Source organism: Oratosquilla oratoria, chromosome 5 (genome assembly GCF_046742065.1).
Source record: "Oratosquilla oratoria isolate Oo_2021 chromosome 5, ASM4674206v1, whole genome shotgun sequence".
In the NCBI taxonomy this organism is placed as follows: domain Eukaryota; kingdom Metazoa; phylum Arthropoda; class Malacostraca; order Stomatopoda; family Squillidae; genus Oratosquilla; species Oratosquilla oratoria.
In genome coordinates this window covers 42,908,646-42,928,645 of record NC_134781.1, presented here as the reverse complement: position 1 = coordinate 42,928,645, position 20,000 = coordinate 42,908,646, and the positions used below count along the sequence as shown (strand labels likewise).

Below are 20,000 nucleotides of genomic sequence, written 5' to 3'. Positions count from 1 at the left end.
TACCTCTGTCTTCCACACCTCTTTTATTAGTTTTTCTTCACTCATTCTTTCCATGTGCCTAAACCATCCCCATGCTCTTTCATCAACCCTATCTTCCAACTCCCTTTACACCCACGTTCTCCTCCTCGCCTCCTCATTTCTCACTCTATCAAGCCTAGTAGCCCCTATCATACTTCTCAGACACCTCATCTCAAACACATCCAACACTCCTCTCTTATGTTCCATGTTTCTGCCCCATACAGTGCTGTCACCACAATCACTCCTTCATACAATCTCCTATTAGCATCCATTCCCAAATGTCTATTTCTAATTACACTTTTTAATCCGCCAAGGCATTTAATCTTCTTTCAATCTACATTCTACCTCCACCTCCACTCCTTCCTCTCCTGCGACATTGGCACCCAAATATCTCAAATTATCCACTTCCTCCAGTCTCTCTCCCTTAATACTTACTTCCAGTCTGCTGCCACTTTCTCCCCTTACTTTTACCCACTATACAAGCACTATCATCCGACACTCTATCCTCTCTTAAACAAACATTAAATAACCTCACCAGCCAGTCCACCATCACTGTACCTCTTTTTTCAAGACATTCTGCATGACATCAATCCAACCCATGTACCTTAGCTGCTCTCATCTTAACGACTGCCTTCATTTCATCTTTCCTTATTTCTCCTCCATTTTCCTCATTCATCACTCTCATTTTCTTAGCGCTTCCCACTATCTTTCCCTCCCTATCCTTCTTCACATTTAGCAACTCCCTAAAATACTCTGCCCATCTTCCTCTTACTGCCTTCTTCCATTATCATCTCTGCATCTGCACCTTTTACATTTTCTTCTCTACTTTATTCGCCTCCTCTTCCTCTCTTAATTTCTTCCCAAAACTATGTCGACTGAGAGGAACTCTCTGCAGGGTCACCCAATTTTCTGTCATACTCTTACCCAATTTCACATCTGCTCTCCTCTTTGCCTCCTTATCTTATGCTTTACTTCTCATATGATTCCCTCGTCCTATTTTGTAACCAATCTGTGAAAGCTCGCTTCTTCTCTTCTACAACCTTCTTTGCTTCCTCGTTCCACCATTCACTACCCTTCCGTCTATTTCCTCCCGTCCTCCATGATCCACACACCATCTTTGCACCCCTTGTGACTCCCTCCTTGAACCATACCCATTCCTCCACCACTCCTAGTTCTACTCTATCCTTTACTCTCTCCCACTCCTCTCTCAGCTTCTTATTCTCTTTCTCCTTTTCTTTCTCATTTAAGCAGTTCACTCTAAGCACCTCCCTATCTTCTGTCCTTTTCCTCTTTCTCCATCTATCCTCCACCCTAAACTTACCTTCCACCAAAAAAATTATCTGATATTCCCATACTCTCTCCCCTAATATACTCCTGGTTACCACTATAAAGTCCATTAACGCTCTACCATCCTTCAATCCACCACCGTCTCCCATGTGTACTTATGTTTGACTTTCTTCCTAAACACTGTATTTGCTATCATCAGCTCTCTCTTTCCAGACACATCACCATCAAACTCTTCACTACGATTTTTTCCTGGAACTTCACACTTCCCAATCCCTCCAGCTATTGTTTCATTTCCTACCCTAGCAATAAAGTCTCCTAATACCACATTGAAATTTCTCTCTAATCCCTCTATGCACTCATTTAAATCCATCCAGAAAGCCTCCCTTTCCTCTACACTCCTCTCTATCTCTCTCCCTCTCTCTCTCTCTCTCTCTCTCTCTCTCTCTCTCTCTATATATATATATATATATATATATATATATATATATATATATATGCATGCGTTATTAAAGTCGACAGCATTAAGGAGGTTGTTAATCTTCTTATGGGTATTCTCAAGCTTTCTAACCAGTACTCTGTCATTTGGAGGGTGGGCATAAACCAGATTGCCAAAATGATTCATTTATTCAACGTTTCGTCTGCAAGGAGACGTCTTCAGGAAAATAAAATTAAAGGCTGTGGGTGCAAATGTGGCAGGGAAAGGTGGAGTGAAAGTGGAGGTAGAATGTAGATTGAGAGAAGCGAGTAAATGCCTTGGTGGATTAAAGAGTGTAATGAGGAATAGACATTTGGGAATGGATGCTAAGAGGAGACTGTATGAAGGAGTGATTGTGCACTGTATGGGGCAGAAACATGGAACATAAGAGAAGAAGAGAGAAGGAGTTTGAATGTGTTTGAGATGAGGTGTCTGAGAAGTATGATGGGGGTTACTAGGCTAGAAAGAGTGAGAAATGAGGAGGTGAGGAGGAGAACAGGGGTGGAAAAGGAGCTGGGAGATAGGGTTGATGAAAGAATATTAGGATGGTTTGGACACATGGAAAGAATGAGTGAAGAAAGACTAGTAAAAGAGGTGTGGAAGGCAGATGTGGAGGGAGTGAACATGAGGGGACGTCCTAGGATGAGGTGGATGGATGGGGTGAAGGGGGCTTTGGGGAAGAGGGGAATGTCTGTTGAGGAAGGACGGGAGAGGACAGAAGACAGGGGTGAATGGAGAATGGTTGTATATGGATGATGTTGTGATAGCATGAGGTGGAATGGGCGGGGGATGGGGGGTGAGGTAGTATGTGTGAGCAAAATTTGACGCAGCCCGAAGGGATTTCTCACCGTCCTCTCATTTTATGCAATGGGGGGACGGAGAGGGGGGGTCGCCGATCTAATGAAGCGGCCTTGCTGTGGATGTGCTGTGTCTTGCGACACTGCTTCTGACCCAGGGCAGTGGATAAGGTGCAGGGATGACCCGTCATTCAGGGGGTGCTAAGATGAGAGGGAGGGTGGAGGGGTGTGGAGTGTATTCAGGGATGGAATGGGTGGGAATGATTTTATGCCTTTTTCTTTTTGGCTACCCCCCTTGTAAGGTGGAAAATGCCTTGGTATATGTATGTATGTATGACTTTAATAACGCATGCATACAAGAGAATCTGCTCCCTCGATATTCAAATATATATATATATATATATATATATATATATATATATATATATATATATATATATATATATATATATATATATATATATATACCCTATCCGAGAATTGACACCTTGACGTTGTGGATAGTCTTGAGATTCTTAATGACTATAAAATCTATGTCGATTGAGAGGAAATCTCTGCAGGGTCACCCAAATCGAACAGGTTTTGTAAGAAAGATGAGACACACAGTCGCAGGACCCACTGCTAACTGGCACGTCCCTGATGGCGAACAGGGCAATTTCTCATAATATGGCGTACCGTAATAATGGCGTTGACCATTGGGTACCCTGTTGATATATAGGGCTTCACCGAATATAAGGTGACACCAAAGAAATATCTCACCAGAAACAAGCTGGCAGGGAGGTGGGATTATTGCTCAAATTCCTTCGTAGAAACCGTGATTTGCACAACCAAAAGGAAACCGGGCGTTCCTGTTGGATCATCGTCTCCTAAAGATCCAACTGCATTGCCTTGTGTGCTTATGGGCAGTGTGCAACCGAATGTCAGTAAGCAGTGTCCAAGCAGATCCAAGTCTTGGACATTAAATAGCATGAAGAAAATGAAGATCTATACTTACAACTCGCAGCGCAGCGATACTGGGCGGGATTCGAACCCGGACCGCCGTAGTGACGGCCGAGAACTGTAACCACTGCGCCACTGTTATTGTGACCGTTTTTGCTTGTTCATAAGGTTCATATTCATATACTTGAGAGTGAGAAAATAGTTAAATTATTTCTTTAAACATTTGTGTTCATTTGTCTGTGTAGGTGAGTATGCGTGTGTAACCTAGTTGTATAACTAGTTAAATACACACACACCTATATAGACGAATGGACCTAAATGTTTAAAGAAATAATTTAACTATTTTCTCACACTCAGGTATATCGCGCGTGCGCGATATACCTGTACAGTTGTGGCCACAAATCTTGCACCATTCATTTTTTTTATCAATATTTTCCATTTTAAAGCGTTAACACGATAACACAGTCTAAAAGGAAATACAAACAAATTATGTATATTACAAATCGTACGATATTTCAAGACATTTGGCTTCAACTGTGTACTCACGCGGTTAGCCAGTACGAGCATACCTATGTGCAGTGGTCAGAATAGAGAGAAATCACAGGAGTCGAAACAAGGAGAGAAAGCCAAGAGCATAGGTACCAAATCGTTCAACCGTACAGCTGAGCAGGCACAGGTAATCCTTGGTTACTTACGTGGGCCACCCAAGCGGAACGGGTACCTCGGCGTTACCTGGAGCGGAACCGAACGTCGTGACTTCCTTAGAGTCTGTCCTTCTAAATAAGGAAACGGACACAAGCATTTCGACCCAAGCTGGGGTCTCAAGCAAGCGGTGACGATGTGGCCTTCACACAATAAAAAAAAAAAAAAAAAAAAAATAAAAAAAAAAAATCGTACATTTATTTTTAATGTTATGCCAAAAGTGGGTTTCAATGAAAAAAGTCGTCGTTTTTTTTCCTGTGATGCTAAAAGTTGCCTTCGCACAAGAAAAATAGTCGTCGACTTTTATTCACGTTACGTGTGATGGCAAAATTGGCTTTCACACGAGAAAAAGTATATGTATATATTATATATATATATATATAATACATATATATATATATAATATATATATATATACATATATATATATATATATATATAATACACACACATATATATATATATATATATATATATATATTTTTTTTTTTTTTTTTTTTTATTTTTTTGCGTGTGGTGCCAAAAAGTGGCCTTCGGCCAAGAAAAAAGGTCATAGATTTTTATTTTACTATGTATGATGCCAAAAGTGGCCTTCACACTAGAGAAAAAGGCCGTCGACTTTTTTTTGTTACGTGTCATGCCAAAATTGCCTTCACACGGAAAACATTGTAGACTTTAAAAAGGAAAAAAAAAAAAACTACAATACATTTATTCGAACTGCCGCCAGATGATTTTATTCAAGCTCAAGAAACTCCCCAGTAAATGCGATAACAGTTAAACTATTTTAACTGCTAACTTAACCCTTAGACTATTAACGATACTTTACTTGCCGACAGATTGTTTTATTTACCCGATGGAAGGAGGGGTGACCGCACAGCAAAGAGGTTTCGGATTAAATCACACGGCGCCCGCCAGAATAAAATAAATCAAGTGATCACCCAACAGAAATCCGTAAAAGTTAATTAGTTGTTAATACAATTTTAAAGTTAATCAGACCGGGGGGGGGGGGTGGCTGAGCTCATAGATTTGTTTCTAAGACCGGACGATTCTATTCATCTCGAGAGGTACCGCAGCGACGAAGCGCCTTGTGACGTTGCAACTATGACGTCGTCGTCACAAGTGTAATATTATGACGTCGCTTCCGAAAAGCCACCCAAAGTTCGACTCGACTCGAAGCCTGGACACGTCCCTCAACAATTCCATGGAAGAGAAGCTTCCTTCTCCTCCTCCTCCTACTCTTACTCTCTCCCCTCTGTATACACCTCTTCCTCCACTTGCAGTTTCTCCTTCTTCATCTCTTCCTCCTCCCCCTCTTTCTCCACTTCTCCGCCTCCTTTTTCTCCACCCTCTACTTCTCCACCTCCTCCACTTTATTCCTTCTCTTATCCTTCCTTCTTTCTTCTATTTCTCCTTCCCCATCTTCCTCCTACTCAACTCCCTTTCCTTGTCCCTCCCTTTCTTCCTTTTCCTCCTCCTCCTCCTCCTCGACTCCTCAACGTCCTCCTCGACGACTCACGCGACTTCAAGGAGGACCGAAAACCGGTTCCTCCTTCTAACCTGTCGTCGAGGAAGATCGTTTTCACGAGCTCTTCCTTCCTTGCTGGCTGGCTGGCTGGCTGGCTGGCCGGCGGCTTCAGGCAGCCGACTCCATTCGTCTGAGCCCAGGCGGGAGGAAGGGAGGCAGGCTTAGGGGTTGCCTCCCCTTGATGATAATGGATCCGGCAAAATATCGGTCAAATTCCGGTCAACGTTCGGTCAGATTCCGGTTAGATTTCGGTTAAGTTCGGTCAGATTCCAGTCAGATTTCGGTTAAGTTCGCTCAGATTCCGGTCAATGTCTAGTCGGATTCGGGTCAAGCTCTGGTCTTAGTCCAGTCAGGTTCCGGCCAATGTCCGGTCGGATTCCGGTCAGATTCCGATCAACGTCCGTTCAAATTCCGGTCAAAACTGTAATTTAATTAGACCATCGAATACTGTGACTATACAAACATATACACATCCATAAACGTACATTCAATACACTCATATTCTAGTTTATTTTATTCAACTAATAACCAAGTGTGAATCTCTTCGGTTGACGACATCTAGAATATAACAAGTAAACTTTATTTCAGTATTTTTTCTATTCCATTTCACACTCGCCTCTCGACAACACAGCATCACCCAAGCCAGAATAATATATATCAAGTCCACCACAATGATGAAGAGATTAAGGTCACTTGGGGATTTGGACGAGTAGGATAGCCCTCCAAAAGGGGGGGGGGAATTTGGAGATCAAATGTGAAGAGGGGACGCGCTGCGTGCGCGCTGGCCCTAAGGTCGAGTTTTCTATGCCTTCGGTTCTGATTTCCTTCCTTACGACAGGGTGGAGAGAAGGAGGGAGGTGGGGGTCGGTGGTGGTGATTGCTGATTAGTGGTGGTGGTTAGTTGTGATGGTGGATGGTGGTGATAGTGGTGGATGGTGATTGTGAATGGTGGTGGTAGATGGTGGTGGTTGCTGGTCATTGGTTGATAATGGTAGTTAGTGGTATGACTCGAAACTGTGTTCGCTCACACTGCTATTTTCGTTGTTAATGTTGGTAACTGCTCTTATTGTCGTTACTGTCACTGTTGTAGTTACTCTGGTTACCAACACTTGTTGTCACGTCTCGTGGTTTACAAACAACTAAACTTCCTTGTGTCCTTCTTACCCGTAAAATACTGACCTGTAAAAGAACAGCGCCATTCAGGCAACAGTGCCCATCATTTATTCAATTCAATCTAGTCCTACAATTAGTTCAAATTGTACACTGTCAGTATATCACTGTATTACTGGTAACTCAATAAACCGATTATTATTTACTATTACTTTAAGACAAGTACCCTAACTTTATACTTTATTCAGCTCAGGTATCACCCCACTCCGGAGGTATCATATACATCCTAATAAAATCATCCGGCGTCAAGCTGAGAAAAAGGAAAACAACGTGGCACCCTGTACGAACGGGGTTAAATTCAAACTCACGAGTTTAAAAATAAAACAGGATTTAAAGACCTAAGGAGTGTCGACGTCACTGATGGGCACCGCAAAGTGTGACATCATCAAGAGATGGAGTAAAGGGGGAAGAAGGGATGAGGGAGGGTGTACTCTCTTCCCTCCCCCTCCCCCCACCAACTCTCTATCTCTTCCCAAGATAAAATATTTGGTAATACTGTTGGAAATCCCCGCAATACATAAACAGCGCGGGCGCGCGCGCGAGTGTAATTGGGCAACGAGGACCTGACTCCCACCTTACCCCCACACCACACACACACACACACACACAAACACACACACACACACATCTCGCACACCTTGTAACCCCCCTCCCGCCCCCCGAATCCCCACATGGTCAGGTAAGGGGGTGTGCCAAGGTGATAAGGGAGGGGGATAGTAGGGGAGGGGGAGGTGTTCAGCGATGGAAAAGTGTTCTATAGGTGTTATTTTTCTTTAGTAATGAACACAAATGTTATATTGAGAGAGAGAGAGAGAGAGAGAGAGAGAGAGAGAGAGAGAGAGAGAGAGAGAGAGAGAGAGAGAGAGAGAGAGAGAGAGAGAGAGAGAGAGAGAGAGAGAGAGAGAGAGAGAGAAGGGGATGAAATGCCTAAGACTAGAACCTCAATTCGAAGGTCATTGTTATTGTTACCTTTGTCAAGGTGACATCTCCAGAGTCGTCTGAAAGTATAGGATAGAAACCCAACGCACCATCACACTTTAGAAAAGGCAAGGCACTCAAGTCTCCAAGGGACAGACACGACTGAAACACGGCCTGAAACCCTGACCCTCTCGCTGAAGTGTCTGAAGGTGAAGTTCTTTCCTGAAGGGGCTTCAGCGAAGTGCCAATAGGTGCCACATGGGGGCACGGTGTCCACAGGAAAGTCCTGTGAGTCCTACGCGGACACGAAAGGTTCCTGTGTGTGTATAGGAACGTCTACACTACTATAAACTATAAACATATACATGTCTCTGGGAGAAATCTTAAAAGGTAAACTTGTTACCTGTCCGAGCAGGCGTCTTAAGTATCCAAGTAATCTAGGTTATCACACGAATACCACTGGTATTTGGGTATCTAACAACACACGTCACCAGGTTCTCGTCACCACAGGTCGTTACAAATCACATGATATTTCACCACCACGTGAAACGGCTCAAAACAACACGGTATTAACACAACGTGTTTCTACGCTACGTGGTCGCGGCAAGCCACCACGTGGTCACACGTCACACGGTAGAGAGAGATAAAAGAGAGAAAAATAGAGGGGGGGGGCGCAGTACGTGGGACTGAAGAAACGATCACATACCAGACAGTCCATCACGGGGTCGACTCTCTGTCTCCCACCGCGGCACCAGACACACTGCTCTACCGTACCTTCCTCGTCCACATCCTCCTCCTCCTCCCACCCTCCCTTGCTCGCTCCTTCCCCTTCCACCCTCGTCTCTCCGCTTCTACTACCTCTTCCTAACCTCTCATTGTTTACTTCCTCTACTTTTCCCCGTTTTCTTTATCTCCCAAATCTCTCTTCCTCCCATCCTATCTCACCACTGTTCTGCCTCTACTTTTTTCTGTCGCTCTACTTCGCACTAGTTCTACTCTTTTATCATCTTTCTAGAAAGGCACTCTGTGGGCGTATATCATTTTTGTGTTTGACAACAATAATAATACTATCGATAATAACAGTAACCATAACAATAATAATAGTAATAATAACGATGATTATAATAATAACTTCGTTTTTGCTTTACGAATTTCGAGTTTTCTCCGGCTAAAACCACACGATTCTTTCCAGTTCTATCCAACTTTGCTTTTCCATCAGTACGATACTCCCCATTTTCTTTTCGTCTCGTTCTACATCTCTATCATTATTCTTCAGATTTATATATCTTTTCATTTTCCTTGCGAGACAACACTACCTCACGTTTAGCAAAGCCTCCAACACCACATCCGTTTTCTTTTCCGCTATTTTCTACTTCTCATCCAACCTCGCCCCGTTTTCTATTATCTCGGCACAACAGTCTCCTTCACCCCCTTCATAATGGCGACACCCTTCCTTCCTTGCCCTTCTTCGAACTCAGCAGCTCCCTATCTATGACGTCACTTCAATTATGACATCACAATTCAACTATGACGTCACATTTCAAATATTATGTCACGTCTACATTATGACGTATAATCACCTTATTATTGGGTCACTTTACCCTCCATCACTCCATTTCATGCAGTCAACGCTCTAGGTAAAAGGGTTCTTGGTGTCACCCCTATGGACCACCGTCACGCGGTAGATTCCTAGGATTGGAAACTGATCCCAATTCAAAGGAGAACACTTAGTTGTAGGTTCGAATCCCGTACTCTCCGATTAGCAACAATGCCAGTTAGTTTCCTGCTCCAACAGACTTTAGAGCATATAATGGGGCAAAGGTGACTCCTTTGGCCGCAGCAGCTACTCAGCGCCTCCTGGCGTAAGCTCCTCACTTTTTTTTTTTTTTTTACTTAAATATCTTTTAACTCAAGGATAGAAGCGCTAGTGATGAGCGACGGCATACAAAAATCACCTTTCATTACATTCTCTCCTTTATTATCGTCTTTTCTTCCATGTTAGTAATTGTTTTTATTTCTATCACCACTGACTTGTTTTTTTTTCATCTATTAATCTTTGTTATCAACGTTCCTTTGTTATTACGTGCCTAAGCCGTAGCAGCTATCCAGCCAATCATGAGGACATAAGAACATTTGAATGAAGGAGACTGCAAGAGACCATGAGGCCTACACTAGGCAGTTCCATGTCTATTACCACCTGTCATCCCCATCCGTAAAGTTGTCTAATCGTTTCTTAAAACAACCGATAGAGTCAGCGCTCATTACATGGTTACTAAGTCTATTCCATTCGTTGACCACCGTATTAGCAAACCAATTCTTGCCTATTTCCTTCTTGAATCTAAATTTGTCCAATTTAAATCCATTACTGCGAGTCCTGTCCTGTTGTCTTAATATGACGACTTTGCGTCATCCCTGTTAAAGCCTTTGATCCACTTAAATACCTCTACTGGATCATCCCGCACTCTGCGTCTTTCCAGAGCGGGTAAATTAAGGTGCCTAACCCTCTCTTCGTAAATTAAACTTCTGAGCCCATGTATCATTTTGGTCGTTCCTCTGTATTGATTCTAGTGAATTTATGTCCATTCTATAAGACGGAGACCAAAACTGTACCGCGTAGTCAAGAATAGGTCTATCGCTAGAGTTTGATAATTACCTCTGCACTTCTATGCGTAACCGTCCTAGCAATGAAACCTAATGCTCTGTTAGCTTTATTCCTGACGTTAATGCACTGTTTCCTGGATCTAAGGTCAGGTCTCACTACAACTCCTAAATCTCTCTCGCACTCAGTTTTCTCTAAAAACGTATCTTCTAAGCTATATCTATTTTTCGGAGTTGTGTAGCCCTACGTTTAACACGCTGCACTTTGAGATATTGAAATCCATTTGTCATTTCACCGACCATGTGTACAATTTGTTAAGATCATCATGCATGATCTCGGCGTCGTCTCCTGACCTAATTAGGTACAGTGATGGTAGACTGGCTGGTGAGGTTATCTAATGTTTGCTGGAGAGAGGGTAGAGTGCCGGGGGACTGGAGGAGTGCCTGTATAATTCCATTTTACGAGGGAAAAGGGGACAAGTGTGAGTGTAGTAGTTTCAGAGGTATTAGCTTGTTAAGTGTAGTTGGGAAGGCTTATGGGATGATTTTGACTGAGAGCATTAGGAGAGGAACAAAGGGAGTAATTGGTGAGGAACAGTGTGGGTTTAGGACGGGTAGAGGTTGTGTAGATCAGATTTTTGTGGTAAGACAGATATGTGGGAAAGCTATAGGAAAGGGGAAGGATGTTTTTTGGGCTTTTATGGATCTGGAAAAGGCTTACGATAGGGTAGACAGGAAGGCACTGTGGGAGGTGTTACGGATATACGGGATAGGAGGAAAGCTGCTAGGAGCTGTCAAGAGTTTTTACGAGTAGTAGTAGAGCATGTGTCAGGATTAGAAATGGAGAGAGCGAGTGGTTCGAGGTAAAGGTGGGACTTCGTCAGGGATGCGTTATGTCGCCCTGGCTGTTCAACTTGTACATGGGTGGGGTGGTGCGAAAGGTAAATGCAAGGGTGGTGGGTCAGAGATTGGAGATGGTTAAAGAAAATGGAGAAAAGTGGCAGGTGAGCCAGCTGTTATTTGCGGACGACACTGCGCTTGTGGCAGGATCAGAGGAGGGATTGAGGAAGTTGGTGACAGAGTTTGGGAGAGTATGTGATAGAAGAAAGCTGAAGATAAATGTGGGTAAAAGTAAGGTGATGAGATGTTCAAGGGGTGAAAGTGGTAGCAGACTGGAAGTGAGCATTAAGGGAGAGCGACTGGAGGAAGTGGGTAGTTTTAGATACTTGGGTGCAAATGTGGCAGGAAAAGGTGGAGTGGCGGTGGAGGTAAAATTTAGATTGAGAGAAGCAAGTAAATGCCTTGGTGGATTAAAAAGTGTAATGAGGATTAGACATTTGGAAATGGATGCTAAGAGGAGACTGTATGAAGGAGTGATTGTGCCAACAGCACTGTATGGGGCAGAAACATGGAACATAAGAGAGGAAGAGAGAAAGAGTTTGAATGTGTTTGAGATGAGGTGTCTGAGAAGTATGATGGGGGTTACTAGGCTAGATAGAGTGAGAATTGAGGAGGTGAGGAGGAGAACAGGGGTGGAAAGGGAGTTGGGAGATAGGGTTGATTAAAGAGTATTATGATGAGTGAAGAAAGGCTAGTAAAAGAGGTATGGAAGGCAGATGTGGACGTCCTAGGATGAGATGGATGGATGGGGTGAAGGGGGCTTTGGGGAAGAGGGGAATGTCTGTTGAGGAAGGACGGGAGAGGACAGAAGACAGGGGTGAATGGAGAATGATTGTATATGGATGATGTTGTGATGCATGAGGTGGAGTGGGTGGGGGAATGGGGGGTGAGGTAGTATGTGTGAGCAAAATTTGACGCAGCCCGAAGGGATTTCTCCCCGTCTTCTCCTTTTATGCATGGGGGGACGGAGAGGGGGGGGGTCGCCGATTTAATGAAGCGGCCTTGCTGTGGATGTGCTGTGCCTTGCGACACTGCCTCTGACCCAGGGCAGTGGAAAAGGTGCAGGGATGACCCGTCATCCATGAGGTGCTAAGATGGGAGGGAGGGTGGAGGAGAGTGGAGTGTATTTAGGGATGGAATGGGTGCGAATGATTTTATGCCTTTGTCTTTTTGGCTACCCCCCTTGTAAGGGGTAAAAAGCCTTGGTATATGTATGTATGTATTTTAGTGTCGTCCGCAAACGTACGAACATCACTATTAATCCCATTGTCCAAGTCGTTTATGTAAATAATGAACAATAAAAGACCCAAAACCGAGCCCTGGGGAACTCCACTAGAAACACTCTTCCATTTGAATTTTACACAATTTTGGGTAACCCCCTGTTTTCTGTCACTGATCCAGGCTCTAATCCATTCTAACACTTTTCCTCCTATGCCATGGGGTTTGGTTTTATTTAGTAGTCTCTGGTGGGGCACCTTGTAAAACGCTTTGCTAAAGTCAAGGTAAATAGCATCGTAACTACCATTATTATCTGACGCCTTATATACGTTAATGTAAAAAGATAGATTAGTCATACATGACTTACCTTTGGAGAAACCATTCTGTGAGTCACGAATTTAATTATCTCGATGTGATTTCTGAGTCTATTAACTATTATTGATTTAAGCATTTTACCTATAACTGATGTCAGACTGATTGGCCTGTAGTTGCATATAGACGATTTTTGAAAGTAGAAACAACTTTTGCCTTTCCCCAAGCAATAGGCACAAAACCTGTGTCTACAGATTTATTAAATATTTCTGTTAACTGGTCGCAGATTTCAAATTTACACTCTTTAAGCACTCGGAAAAAATTCGTCTGAACCCGGGGATTTTGTAGCTTTAAGTTTTTCAATCTGATTGATTACTACCATACTAATGCAAAAACTTGATAGTCTACTTTCATCCCCCCTGAAAATCGGGTCGCAATCAAGTACCTTATCTAACCTCTCTTTAGTAAACACCGAGAGATAATATTTGCTAAACTCCTCACTCATTTTTCCCTCATATTCTATCATGACATTTTCGTTGTTTTTAATTGAGCCTATCCATTCCTTATTTTTTGTTCTGTAGAGATGAAAGAAGCCCTTGGTTTTGGATCTCGCTTGTCCGGCAACGGTAATTTCAGTTATGTCACGCTGTACGCGTATTCTTTTTAACCAGTTTTTCCATATCGTTATATTTGGATCTAAGGTATGTTTCCCCGTTTTTTATTCTTATTTTTATTCTCATATTTCAGCCTGTCCGTCATCCATTTGGGAGCACTATTCTTCCGCATTGACTTGAGATGAATAAATTTAATTTTGTGCATTTACAATTAAAGCCGTTAGGTTACTGTGCATTTCATCCAAATCACTGACCGGTCTGATGAAATCGCACTTGTAAATGATGTCTTATATACTCATCAAAATTGGCTCTCCTGAAGTCCGGTACTAGAACGTTATTCGTACTATCTAATTCTTCCCAATTAATATTAAATCTTACTTCTTGATGATTGCTAGAGCCTAATCTCCTACTTTTACGTTACTCGTTAAATGCTCATAATCTGTTAGAAGTCCAGAGTATTCTCTCCCCTCGTAGGGTCGGTAATCATTTGTTTTAGGGAAATTATCTTGCACCGCATCTAAGAAATTTTGCGCTTCCTGATCTACTAAAATTTCCCAGTCAGTATTTCTATTATTAAAATCTCCCATGATCACGTTTTTGTACTGGGACGCCCTGGAAATTTCATGAATTAGGGGATCAGTCTACTCAATGCTGAGGTTAGGAGGCCTATATAGGACACCAATAATAAGTTGTTTATTCTTGCCTATAATCTCCACCCGAATAAGCGAAGATGGGCTAGAACTCCTTTATTGCTTATACGTTTCGACCGACTCGGCCCTCTTCAGTAAATATACATATGCTTAAAAGTGGCAGTTTGCCGACAAGATTGACGAGATAAACACCATATGAGGACGGAGCCTTTATTTGTACGACGTTTCGCTTATTACAGCTTTTTCAAGTACAAGTTGAGATACAAATGCTTGATATTAAATAAGGGGAAAGGAGGGGACGGAGAGAGAAAGGGGGGGGGGGAGGAAGAGGAGGAGGAGGAGGAGGAGAAGGGGGGGGGATTGGACACTGGGAAAGGATGAGAATGCTGGCCCAAACGTCCGAGGGCGAAATGTCCACAAAGGGGGTTTAGATATGTAATATTTTGCTGGTCATGGGTATTAGGGGAATAATGTGAGGCGAGATGTTAAACATGCCCCTGTTTTGTTCAATAGTGTTCGTTCCTTGAATGATTGCTGCTTCTAAACACTTCCTGCGGATTTTGTCTGGTTCCCGTATTAGCAGCTCTGCATTCTTCCAGTCCATAAGATGGTTTTCCTTGTTTCTATGTGTCACACATGCATTGGTGGTGACATCATGCCTGACGTCGTAACGGTGTTCACGTATTCGTGTATTCAGGTCGCGTGACGTTTCTCCGATGTAAACTTTATCACATCCTGAACACGGAATACGATAAACACCGGCTTTGGTGCCCGGTGTCTGGTTGTTGTGTATTTCCGTCTTCGTGATGTCTTTTATCGTTCTGCTTGTCTGGCACACTATTTCCCCTTATTTAATCTCAAGCATTTGTATCTCAACTTGTACTTGAAAAAGCTGTAATAAGCGAAACGTCGTACAAATAAAGGCTCCGTCCTCATATGGTGTTTATCTCGTCAAATATATATATATATATATATATATATATATATATATGTATATATATATATACAGTATATATATGTGTGTGTGTGTGTGTGTGTGTGTGTGTGTGTATGTGTGTGTGTGTGTGCGTGTGTGTGTGTGTGTGTGTGTGTGTGTGTGTGTGTGTGTGTGTGTGTGTGTGTGTGTGTGAGAGAGAGAGAGAGAGAGAGAGAGATTCACCATGGTCTCGGATCACGCGTTGGACTCGCGGTTGACAGCCATTAACCTCTCGGACGAGACCTCAGAGCTCGCATGACCGATCTATGGGTAATATTGTGACCTTACACGTACACACACACCCAATTCACCGCCCACGAGAGTTGGAATAACGACTCGTAGCGGACTCTCTTTTTCTGCACGAGGAGACGGAGAAGGGGGGGGTCGCCGATTAAATGAAGCGGCCTTGCTGTGTCTTGCTACATTGCTTCTGACCCAGGGGAGTTGGCAAGATGCGGGGATGACCCGTCATCCAGTAGGCACCAAGAAAAGAGGGAGGGAAGGGTGGTGAATGGGAATGGAGTATGTGGGGATGAAATGGTTGGGAGTGGATTTATGCCTTTGACTTTGGCTTCCTCCCATGTAGAATAAGATTCACCACAAGGACTCGAACCTTTGCCTTATCGGCTGCTTATTATGAAGCAAAGACGACAGCTTTGAGCCAACCAAACCCTACAAAAGGAACGACCTGGACTATGACCTGGTAGTTCACTTAGTCTTTATTATGGCGAACCATCCGACAAGTTATGTGTCATTGTGACACATGGAAATAAGCTCTACCACAAGGATTCGAACCTTTGCCTTATCGACTGCTTATTATGAAGCAAAAACGATAGCATTGAGTCAACCAGACCATACAAAAGGAACGACCTAGACTACGATCTGGTAGTTCACCGAGGGCACTAGGCTAGCTCAGTCTCTATTCTAATTTATCATGGCGGGCCATCCGACAAGTGTGTCATTGTAACAAATGGAAATAAGCTCCACCAAAAGGACTTGAACCTTTGCCTTAGCGACTGCTCATTATTAAAACAAAGACCCTACAAAAGGAACGACCAGGACTACGACCTGGTATTTTCCAAAGGGCACTAGGCTAGCTCAGTCTCAATTCAATTCTAATTTCACTCGGTGACACACAACTTGTCGGATGGCTGGCCATAATAAAGACTTAGTGAGAAAAACTACTCCATAACAGAAAGAAAAACCTTAGGAGTGATATATTCATTAGAAAGTTTTAGAGATATGTGGACTGATCATACAGCTATTTAGAACTTATTCAAACATAAGAATTTTAGGGCCAGATTAGCCAGGTGGTTTACTGCACTTCAGTGTTATGAGGTGAAGTTTGAATATATTCCGGGTAGAATGTTACAGATGCACTATCTAGAAATATTAGCCAACCAAAGTCAGGGTTGATAAATTTTATCTGCAGTATAGACGAACTAGAAACATTAAACGAGGAAATGATAATAAGGGAATAAAGAAAAGATAAGACTTGGGAAAAAGTAGCCCAAAATTTGATGAACCCAAGAGGCATTCCTTCAAAACTAACAGAGGAATTTTATTTGATCAATAGACTTTTGAATAGAAAAACAGAAAAACAGATGAAAGTGGGAAACATATTTCTAGTGGCCCAGTGAATCAGTTGGTAATTCCACAAACTCTTATACAAGAGGTATTAAAGTTACTTTATGACAGTGATTGTAGTTCACATTCAGGAAAAGATAAAAATTATAGACAAGCACAACTTAAATACTTTTGACCAGGTATGAAGAAAGACATATATGCATATATAGAAAATTGCTTGAAATGTGATGAGATAAAAGGAAATACACCAAAACCTGTTCCTATGCTATCATATCCCATCCCGCAAAAACATTGGAAAAGAGTTCACACAGATACACTGGAGTTACCTATGTCTGAAGATGGATATATGTATTTGTTGCTATTATCTTTCAATATTTTGTATTTAACAACCCATACCAAGTAAGAGAGCTGAAACAACTGCTTCAGTAATTTATGATCAGATAATCTGTAATTTCACTACTTCTAAGATCTTAGTTTTAGATAATGGTACCGAATTTAATAACAAAACCTTGAAAGAATTATGAGGAGGAGAACGGAGGTGGTAATGGAATTGGGAGATAGGGTGGATGAAAGAGTATTGGGATGGTTTGAACACATGGAAAGAATGAGTGAAGAAAGACTAGTAAAAGAGGTGTGGAAGGCAGATGTGGAGGGACTGAACATGAGGGGGCGACCTAGGATGAGATGGATGGATGGGGTAAAAGGGGCTTTGGGGAAGAGGGGAATGTCTGTTGAGGAAGGACAGGAGAGGACAAAAGACAGGGGTGAATGGAGAATGGTCGTATATGGATGATGTGATGCATGAGGTGGAATGGGTGGGGGATGGGGGGTGAGGTAGTATGTGTGAAAAAAAATTGACGCAGCCCGAAGGGATTTCTCTGCGTCTTCTCCTTTTCTGCATGGGGGGGGGGGGGGAGGTCGCCGATTTAATGAAGCTGTCTTGCTGTCGATGTGCTGTGTCTTGCGACACTGTTTCTGACCCAGGGCAGTGAACAAGAGTGCAGGGATGACCCGTCATCCAGGAGGTGCCAAGATAAGAGGGAGGGTACAAGGTGGAGGGGAGTGGAGTGTAATGGGGATGGAATGGGTGGGAATAGTTTTCATGCCTTTGTTTTTTGGCTACCTCCCTTGTAAGGGGGAAAAAGCCTTTGGTATATGTATGTTTTTAAGATACACAAGGTAAACATTCAAGTGAATCATCCTCAGAGCAATGGAGTTGTAGAGAGGTTAAATAAAAAAAATTACTACATGTCTTAGAAGTTTGATAACCCCACAAAGTTTAAACTGGGATACTATTCCTTGTGTTGAATGTACCCTAAACAACCAAATTAATATAGCTACAGAAGAAACATCACATTTTATTATTTTTGGAGAAGACAAAATTCTCTCATATGAAATCTTGATTGCAGAACAAAAACCTGTGCATAATATAGATGATTAATTATACATTTCAAGCTATACATCAAAAAGTCAGGGAACACATGTAAGAGTATACACAAGAGATGAAGAAGCAACAACATAAAATAGCACATAAAATAGAATTACAAATAAGAGATTTGGTCATGTTCAAATTATATACAATCCATAATAAACTTTCACCAAGGTACTCAAGTCCATATAGAATAATTTATTTTGCATGTGGAATTAAATACAAGATTTTACACTTAGACACTAGGGAAATGTCAATTAGACATGTAGATGGTTTAAAAAGAACTAAGATAGAACTTGATGAGGATAAACGTAACAGTGAAGATTGTAAAACAACTCTTTTTGAGGGAGAAGAAACCCAGGATATAAGTGCTATTATGGAAACAGTTGTGATGGGTATCAGGAATATGTATATAGCATAATTTGTGAATTGAAACTTAATATTGATCATTTTTACAGATAAGACTGGAATTATATTGTTGATATGTGTATGGTGCTACCTGGGACCTTCTGTGTGTCAGACAGATGTGCTACCTGGAGCTTTGGTCAGTCATGAAGACCTGGAGCCTTGCCAACAGATAAAAACAATGCCATTAAGTATTGCTTTACTTTTGTGTTCTGTGAATCGTTGAAAATTCTTATGTAGCCTCATTAGTGACCTAGACAAAAGTTAATTGTTAAACCAAGTTATATTTTCTGTTGTTCTCAAACATACCCAAAAATTTATGTCCTAAGTTGAAGTCAGTTGAATGTACTATCTCAGTTTTTGACAAGTGTGAAATTGTGCATGGACACACTACTATTGCTAACATTTTTAATATTGTGCATATAATCGTTGTAACATACCTCATAGATACACAACTCACAGTCTTTGAAAATGTGAAAACATCATTGAAATCTAACACGAACAACTCTTCTATTAATGTCTTATTTTAATTGTTGCTGCTCTTAATCATTAGGAAGATATTAATTTCTTTTCGACACTATTTCTTGATTTTGTTATTGGTAAATTATGACATCTTCAGACGTTGGTAGTAGTGAGTTCTGCAAATAAATTTATTGCATCAAATTTATATGTGTATTATAATTGTTTTAAGGGTCAGTAGATATTTGTTGTTGCAGACATTTGTACATTTTGGAGGGGTTACTTATTTCTTTGTTATAACATATTTTGGGTTACCATTAAGTTGATGACAACATCCATTGAAGAATATTTCTTTTAACCTTGTTTAGCCAGTTTATGCAGAAATAGTTTTAATAGTTCCTTGTATGACATGTTAACTCCCTTAATATTGTATATATGCCAAAGCCCTGTAATAGGGTAGTAGAAAATGGTTGGTCGGGACGACTAAAAGGTAGCTGCCGAGCCCTGTAAGAGGCTCGTAGATATAGGTAGACAAGTGAGGTAGATAATGAGAGTTTCATTTTTATTGGATCGGCTGTTTGGTAAACAACAGTTCGAAGGTGAGAAAGCGAGAAACTGTATAACTTCGCTCTCAGCGTTATGTTTATAAACAAGTGTCTGGGGACCCGATTTTACTGCTGTATGTGGGTTTTACTTTTGCTGATGTAAACTAAGTCAGTATGCAGTGAATTTGAGATTGCTTAAGTAAACAATATTGCATGCGGATTTGTAACGGCGAATCTGATTGGAGAAAGAGTGGTGGAGAAAAATAAAATGGTTCACGATTGTAAGATCACGCCCTTTGGGGAGGTTCTTAAATATAACATTAAAGATCATTGGACTAAAGAAATCATGACGTCATTGCAGAATTGACATGGGACCCAAATTAAATGTTCTCGACGGGATTCATTGCAAGAGCTTTGTAGTGCTCAGTACTAAAATTAACAGATGATAGATATAGAAGAAAAGAAAAAATCTATTC

The 20,000-nt window shown here is 41.8% G+C and overlaps 2 protein-coding genes across 8 annotated transcripts in view; both read right to left on the bottom strand.

Annotated features, from left to right (window-relative positions):
• The window catches only part of LOC143025488 (uncharacterized), a 608,144-nt gene that overhangs the window by 359,988 nt on the left and 228,156 nt on the right, over positions 1-20,000 (bottom strand). The window lies entirely within an intron of this gene.
• The window catches only part of LOC143025493 (uncharacterized), a 150,742-nt gene that overhangs the window by 62,381 nt on the left and 68,361 nt on the right, over positions 1-20,000 (bottom strand). For 2 of the 6 annotated variants that reach the window (XR_012966397.1, XR_012966400.1), the window contains exon 1: positions 8,538-12,300. The exons of 1 other annotated variant lie outside the window; for it this stretch is intronic. The gene's annotated coding sequence lies outside the window, so the exon portion shown is untranslated. Of the gene's footprint in view, positions 1-8,537; positions 12,301-20,000 lie in introns of those variants that run through there. 3 more of the 6 variants (XR_012966398.1, XM_076185235.1, XM_076185236.1) reach the window with 3 other exon arrangements.